The following is an 8353-nucleotide window of genomic DNA, read 5'->3' on the forward strand; positions in this document are numbered from 1 at the left end:
GAGGCACATATATGGGCTTAGGGACTGAACCCCACACTACATTTAGCTAAGCTGGTTACAATCTTGATGATATAGTTACAAAATTCAGTATAAGTCGTCACATTTTCAATGGGTTCGAGATCAACCACAATTTCCTGAATGGATATAACAAAGGGAATATTAATAGGGTATTAAAATTGTCAACACAAGATAGAACACGAAACAATGGGTATAAATTGGATAAGTTTAGATTTAGGAAAGACTTGGGTAAATACTGGGTCAGTAACAGGGTTGTTGATTTGTGGAATTTTTCTTAACTTATAAATTTATCTTTATTTATCTTAAACTGGTTGGGAGAGGTACAGTTTTTAACATAATTGGGAAGGTCATTCCACATTCGAGGTCCCTTGATTTGTAAAGCATTTCTAGTTTGACTAAGTCGTACTCTTGGAATATCAAATAGGTATTTGTTTCTGGTGTGGTGCTCATGGGATCTGTTACAACCTTCTAGGAAGCTTTTAGGGTCAGGATTGACATTACAGTGCAGCGTTTTATATATATAAAATACACATGAGAGTATGTGCAGGGACTTAATATCTAACATATTCAGAGATTTGAGTAAGGGGTCCATATATACTGCCCGGTTGCCTGAAATGCTATGCCTACTATAGTGGCTTTAGGTATTGTATGCACTAGCTCTATCTATAAATCCAACATTATGTTTGTAAATCAACTATGTATGTACTTTCCTGAATAAAATTGACTTTACTGTACACTTATATTCTCTGTGGATTTGTTATCCCCTATCGTTTGGGAGAAAAAAAAATGACTAATACGTTCGGCGAATGACTTTGACTTCAACTTCACTTTGACTTCGTTCATGTCATCGTATTTTCCGTAATATATAAAGGTTATGACAATGCAATTATATTATTGTGTGCAAATAAGTTTGAAATTTCATGTACCCTAAAAATAGTAAAATAAAGAATAAGAATAATTAAATAATTGTTGTAGTAAATTGTCACACGTTCATCATACGCAAATGAACACACAGTGTGGACCGTCAGTACAACAAGACCGCCGCCATTTTAAAACACGGCTTCGAATGTAAGTAATTTTTTTCTCGCACTAACACTGTGTTATACAATAGATTAGGTCTTGAATTCACAAATTTAGTTGTTACATCTGACAGAGTATGTTAGACGGTGTAATGCTGGTCCATGTTGACGTATTTGTGGGCTTGGTTGGTTTAAATGTGATGGCACCCCAATATGGGCACCCCACAACTGCTGCATATTCTAGCTTTGGACTAACAAAAGTGGTGAATAATTTCTTTAGTATTTCGCCATCCATGTATTTAAAAGCAATTCTGAAGTTGAAATGCATGGCATAGGCTCCTCACACAATGTTCTTTATGTGGTCCTCAGGTGATAGTTTTCTATTTAGAACCACCCCTAGATCTCTTTCTTTATCAGAATTCCTTAAAGATTTCTCACATGGTGGTGGTGATGCCGGCATGGCATGTGAGGCAGGCACGGCATGTGAGGCAGGCACGGCAGTTGAGGCAGGCACGGCATGTGAGGCAGGCACGGCATGTGAGGCAGGCATGGCATGTGAGGCAGGCACGGCATGTGAGGCAGGCACGGCATGTGAGGCAGGCACAGCAGTTGAGACAGGCATGGCACGTGAGGCAGGCACGGCATGTGAGGCAGGCACGGCAGTCGAGGCAGGCACGGCATGTGAGGCAGGCACGGCATGTGAGGAAGGCACGGCATGTGAGGCAGGCACGGCAAGTGAGGCAGGCACGGCAGTTGAGGCAGGCACGGCATGTGAGGCAGGCACGGCATGTGAGGCAGGCACGGCATGTGAGGCAGGCACGGCATGGGACCTCTCCTATTTCTCATCTCATCTGTAATAATTGAATTAAGCCTAGCAAAGCCTAGAACCTAGTTCAGTAATTTAAAAAATGTTGTAACTTGAAAAATGCCATTCAATACATTAAACAATTTAAATATTTTCAGGCAATCAACACAACCCTCTCATGTTGGCTAACCCTCTCTCATGTTGGTCAATAATTTAATTATTTTTTTATGGAGTAATCTTTGCTATATTGATAATGCTTGTTGTGTGTCTGCAGGTGCATTCAGTGTGTGTACAATGCCTGATGTTAAAAAATTATTCCTTTCTTGTTCATGCTCTCATTTAGACGTTTGGCCTCGACGAGGTTCAGTCTTGTGACTGGTCTGTGGCACGTTTCTGTTGAAATGAAGTCTTTTCGAGACTACATTTCAAATGTAGTGTGTGTGGAGGCGTGTATGTTAGGTATTACCTAACATACACGGTCTAATATATCTATCTGTGTGAAATAGATTAAATCCATTTATTTGATATTCAGCTAATAGTTCTGTATTTTCTACATTCATCCATGTTTTGGTAAGTGCAATAATATGTATTGTTTCATTGCAGATTAGAGAACAAAAATTGCTTCTTAACAATAAGATCATTTCAATATATCCATAATCATCTGTATCAAAACTTATTACAGGTAAAACCAGTAGGCAGTCTACTGTATTTTATCAAACCCTTATTAGAATAATAGATCTCGTAATAATTTTGCAAAAATAGTGGCATTTACTATTTTTAAAAGATTATTAAAAAATTTACCGATATGGTGCATTCGGAAGACAAACCAAATTTTTCACTTTTGACAATTGAGCACCTGCTACATCCAGATTCTAGGGAGGAAAGGAAGGACGATCTTACTGGATCCCATAGCCTCTCCGCGGCACAAACCAGGCTTTTACACAACCGCCCCCCCCTGCACCCGAGCTATGTCAACAGGCCGTTCTCCCTCTTCGCCCTTACATCATCACACACAGATCACAATAACGTGATGCATCAAATGAACAAATCCACAAGGGCCATGATGAGGATTCAAACCTGTGTCCAGGAGCATCCCAGACACTGCCTTAATCGACTGAGCTACGACAGGGTAAAAGGGTTGAAACCGAACTTCTACTGAACTTCCTGGATCCTTTTACCTTGTTGTAGCTCAGTCGATTTAGGCAGTGTCTGGGATGCTCCCGGACGCAGGTTCGAATCCTCGTCACGGCCCTTGTGGAGTTGTTCATTTGATGCATCACGTTATTGTGATCTCTGTGTGTGATGATGTAAGGGCGAAGAGAAAGAACGACCTGTTGACATAGCTCGGATGCAGGGGGAGGGTTGTGTACAAGCCTGGTTTGTGCCTCGGAGAGGCTATGGGATCCAGTAAGATCGTCCTTCCTTTCCTCCCTAGAATCTGGATGTAGCAGGTGCTCAATTGTCAAAAGTGAAAAATTTGGTTTGTCTTCCGAATGCACCATATCGGTAAATTTTTGACCTATGTATTTAAAAGCAATTCATAAATGTAAGCAAGTGTAGCATTTGTCTCCAGGTGTTCTTCACATTTAGCTTTAATTATTTTTTCCAATATTTTCACTTACACTTGTAATACAGGGTTCGAGGTTCCCTATAGTGTCCTTTATTGAAATAGAGTTTAACAACCATTTCAATGTCCCTATTTTCTTTTAGATTATATCTTAACATATAATAAATGTCCAACAGGACATGATTTACTCTTTCCAAAGGGAGGATGGTATTGAATATCAAATATCTCTTCTCCTTTTTTTGTGAATATTTGATCTAGTACTGATGGAATAATTTATATAATAATCACTAGAAATTATTTAGATAAGAATTTGAATTTATTCATGTCTTTGTTTTGGCATGCCTCTATTTCCACATGTTACATTTCTGCATGTCTCCAATTCTGGAAGTGTTCACTTTTGCATGTGCCTGACAAGGATGTTATATGCACCAGCTTTAATTATTACTCACTCTTGTAACAACCCCCACACCAGCTTTTCTCAGCAGACAGTTTCCCACAAATTATATAAAATGCATGACTTATTTTTAGAATTTTAATACATATTGCATCTGTCAATACATTATTAACAATAATATAGGTAATATGGTAGTCTAATGTAGAAATTTGACACTTTAACAGATTGTACGAGTATAAGCGTAATGTAATAATTCAATTATTACTATTTGTAGTTTTATGTATTTAAAACTATTTGGTAAATATTTTCTATACAATGCTAATACGCTTCCACCCCTGACAGAATCTGTGGTGCAAGCCTTACCTTGTTGAGCGCAATAAGAAAATTGTCTTCAAAACCTGGAATATTTGCAATGTAATATTAAGTAAGTAAATTTTATAATTTTTGTATTATATATGTATGTGTATATACTGTATATGGATATATGTGTATATATTTGCATATCAAGTATTGCTGATATGTTGAAGCATGTACTGTATTGGTGGAAACAGATTCACGGTTAAGATTGCCAATTTACTGTAGTCTAGTCTAATTCAATCATTTTTAGTAATCTTTGAGAACATTTATGGTTGAAGTTGCCCATGCCAGTGGACCACTTTGTGCTTTAGGCCTGGAGGAGCTTGGTCCACCAGGCTGTTGTTTGGAGTTGCCCGCAGATCCACATACAGTCTGCATATGATATACAGTCTGTTGATCAATTGAACTACAGTAGTTAGTTTTTATCATCCGAATGCACCAATATGTCTTCATTCTTTCCAGATGAAGGAACTAGGTAATATTCATCATCTGAATGCACCATCTGAAGCTTTTCCACACTCATGATACACGAGAGGTTTAAACAACTTTTAAAACTTTTTGACCTATGTATTTAAAAGCAATTCTAAAGTTAAAAAGTGTAGCATAGGCCCCTCGCAGAATGTTCTTAATATGATCCTCAGGTTATAGTTTTCTATCTAAAACCACCCCTAGATCTCTTTCTTGATCAGAATTCTTTATAGATCTCTGTGGCTCGATCATAGAAACTGAGTAAATTCGTTACACTGGACCTTCCAGATCGAATACCATGCTGACAGTCTGATATATCATTCAGTACGTCTGCATCTGAAATTGAGCAATACCGGATTTATTATTTGGTTTTATAAATTTTATACTTATAATCTTAACTTATTTCAGAGACCACAAGTAATCTGGGCTTCGAACTCAACAGGAAAGCCTTCGGTAGACCTGCTTCTTTGCTACATAATAGACAAAATTTAGTAAGTATTGATTTATTATGTGTTTGTTTATTTATTTATTTTTTCTTTATATACAAGAAGGTACATTGGGGGAGAGTACAGTGACTTGAAGTTATACATTCTTGTAAAGCAACTAGCACTCATAGCGTTTCAGGCAGATCTAAGTATAGACCAAGGAACTTACCATCTTTTTTATTTCTGATGTTAACATTGTGTAACTGTAGATGAATTGCATTTGTTGATTTGCTCCCAAGTCAGATGCTGTAGGTCCTTTCTATGTTTAGTGTGAGTTTGTTGGTTGACATTAATAAGTGGATTTTTTTTAATTTATTGTTTACATCATTATTTAATATGAGTGGGTTGGAGTCTGAGTAGATGAGGTTAGTATCATCATTATCTCAAATCTCAGTGATTTTGTCGTAATGGTCAAGTAGCTGTACTGTACAAGTAGAGGACATGAGAGATAGCTGTAAGAGGTATTTCAATATCTTCCTGCTCTAAATCCATGTTGGCCTGGATTGTGGAGGTCATTGGTCTCTATAAAACTAGTAACCTGACTCCTGATCACTCTCAAATAATTTTATTATGTGGGATGTTAGTGCAACTGGTCTATAATTCTTTGCCAATGCTTTACTACCTCCCTTGTGTAGTGGAGCTATGTCTGCTGCTTTAAGAGCCTCTGGTATCTCCCCCGTGTCCAAGCTCTTTCTCCACACTATACTGAGTGCCTGTGCTACTGGCACTTTGCATTTATTTATAAATATTGAATTTCATGAGTCTGGACCCGGGGCTGAATGCACTGGCACATTGTCAATTTCTCTTTCAAAATCTGTCACACTCGTGTTGATATCAGTTATATTTACAGGGGTTTGGATATCACCCATAAAGAAGTTGTCCGGATCCTCCACTTTCATGCTTTGTATCGGAGTGCTAAACATGTCCTCATACTGCTTTTTTAGGATTTCACTAATTTCTTTGTCATTCTCAGTATATGAACCTTCACTAGTACGAATAGGTCCAATACAATCCAGTGGTTTTTGCTTTTCCTTGTGTAGGATTTTTATTACCTAGAACATTTTCCCAGTGAATGTTTGTAAGTTCCCTGTTTTTTTTCTCCCAGTCTATCTTTTTATTATTAAAATTGAATATATTGAATAGCCCTTCTCGCTTGTTGTTTCTCTTGGGCCTACTACCGTTATTGATGTTAGTTTGTTAGTGTCTGATTAGCTCATCATTGATGAGGCTCTGATTAGCTCATCATTGTTCGTGAATATGAGGTCGAGTGTGTTCTCGTTCCTAGTCCGTTTTGTTATCTGCTGATTGAGCGAGAATTTGTCACAGAATCTCAGTAGTTCTCTGACCTGTGATTGGTTATTTCCATTTCCATTTTGGGTGTGTGTTGTTTTGGTAGTGATTCGTCCAGTTCTGGAAGTAGTGCGGTTCTTGTGTGGTGTAGTACTTGTGTGCTTGTTAATGACTTGTATTCCAGTCTTGTGGGTATCTCCTTTCCCCTACGGGCCAACTGCTTTGTTCTTACCTAGCATTTGGCTTTGTTTGGGTATGAATGTTTGTGTGCCGTATATTTTGCAAAATTTGCCATATATCTCATTATTTACTCCTCTGCCTAGCAACAAGTCTGTCTAATTATACTCATTAACTGTTTTTCAAAGTTCCCCATAGTGTCCTTTATTGAAATCGAGTTCATGAGCCGTTTCAATGTTCTTATTTTCTTCTAGATTATATCTTAAAGTATATTTAAATGTTATTGTTATTTTTGTTATTAAATGTTATTGTGACATTGCATTGCAATTGAGCTATGTTGTTTACCATACCGTTCATTTCGTGAGTATAAGTATAGATGCCACACTTGTGACAGGTAAAACCATGCCTTTTTTGAAAAACAGCTCCGTCTGTTGCACGTAAGAGCAACCCACACTCTATTATGTTGCGATATTATTTCAATATTTCCGATTGCATTGATAATTTGAATTTTCATAGATTTCAATTTATTTTCATTTCGATTTAATAATTTTGTGTGACATTGCATTGAAATTAAGCTGTGTTGTTTACCATACTGTTCATTTCATGAGTATAGTTTATTTTTTTATTTTTTTCATTTCATTTTTTTAGCTGTTCTTATTTTTCAGTGATGGGAATATCAGATCATTTGATGTTCCCAATTTTCTGATAGAAGCATCAGACCATTACAGAATGCATCGGATGAGGTAGTTTCGAATGGTGGGGAGGACGAGAGGGGGGGATGGTGGGGAAGATGAGGGGACAGAGGAGAGGGTAATGGTGGGGAGGACGAGGGGACTGGGGAGTTGGGGATGGTGGGGACAGGGGAATGCTGGGGAGGATAAAGGGACAGGTGAATGGGAGATGGTGGGGGAGGAAGAAGGGACAGGGGAGGGGAAAATTGTAAGGAGGACGATGGGACAGGGAAGTGGGAATAGTGGGGAGGATGTGGGGACGGGGAAGTGGGAAGGACGAGAGGACTGTGGAATGGGGAATGGTGGGAAGGACTAGGGGACGGAGGAAGACTGGAGAACAGGGGAACACCTCAATAAACGCCAACAATGTATTATTACTCTGTGGCTTCTTGTCTCCCAACAAAGTGAATTATAATTATATATATTAATTAATTCTTTTAAATTTCCAGAAGCCTGTATCAACACCCACACTAATGCAACTGAAAGAGATGTTGAGAAAAGTATTGCTGATATGTTGAAGAACGCCCCAAACAAACTCGGTGGAAACAGATACAAGGTAAAGTTTGCCAATTTGCTGTAGTCTAATTCAATTTCTTTTTAGTAATCTTTGAGAACATTTATGCTATGAATAAGATAAAATAATGTAACTGATTTTGACTAAATATGTAGATATATTTAATTTTCTGAGCACTAATAATGAAAGAAAACCAAAATAAGAGGTGGCTACTATCTCTAATAATGGGCTGGAATAATGCAGGATATAATATTGTTTTATATAGATTCTTGTTTTAGTTTTTTTTCTATAATATGGAAAGGGTTTTTAATTAATAAATTAAATATTATATAATAAAATAATGTATTATTGAAAAAAATTAGTAACAAACAATATTTCATTACAGGGTGGTGAAGGAAGAAGACATGTGCATCACACAACAGACTTGGATATGACGAATACTGAAAATGGTGGCGAGCCTGGTGGCGTACCGCTGAATCTTCTCTAATGTCTATATAGAAGAATCTATATATGTGTCTGTGTGTATAT

The 8353-nt window shown here is 37.6% G+C and overlaps 1 long non-coding RNA gene across 1 annotated transcript; it reads left to right on the top strand.

The window, feature by feature from the left end:
• The first annotated feature begins 4843 nt into the window (after positions 1-4843).
• LOC138365141 (uncharacterized) lies at positions 4844-8344 on the top strand. Its single transcript, XR_011228687.1, has 3 exons — positions 4844-5119; positions 7761-7867; positions 8211-8344. It is a non-coding gene; the product is annotated as an uncharacterized lncRNA (long non-coding RNA).
• Positions 8345-8353: the final 9 nt, after the last annotated feature.

This window comes from Procambarus clarkii, chromosome 15 (assembly GCF_040958095.1).
Source record: "Procambarus clarkii isolate CNS0578487 chromosome 15, FALCON_Pclarkii_2.0, whole genome shotgun sequence".
Classification (NCBI taxonomy): domain Eukaryota; kingdom Metazoa; phylum Arthropoda; class Malacostraca; order Decapoda; family Cambaridae; genus Procambarus; species Procambarus clarkii.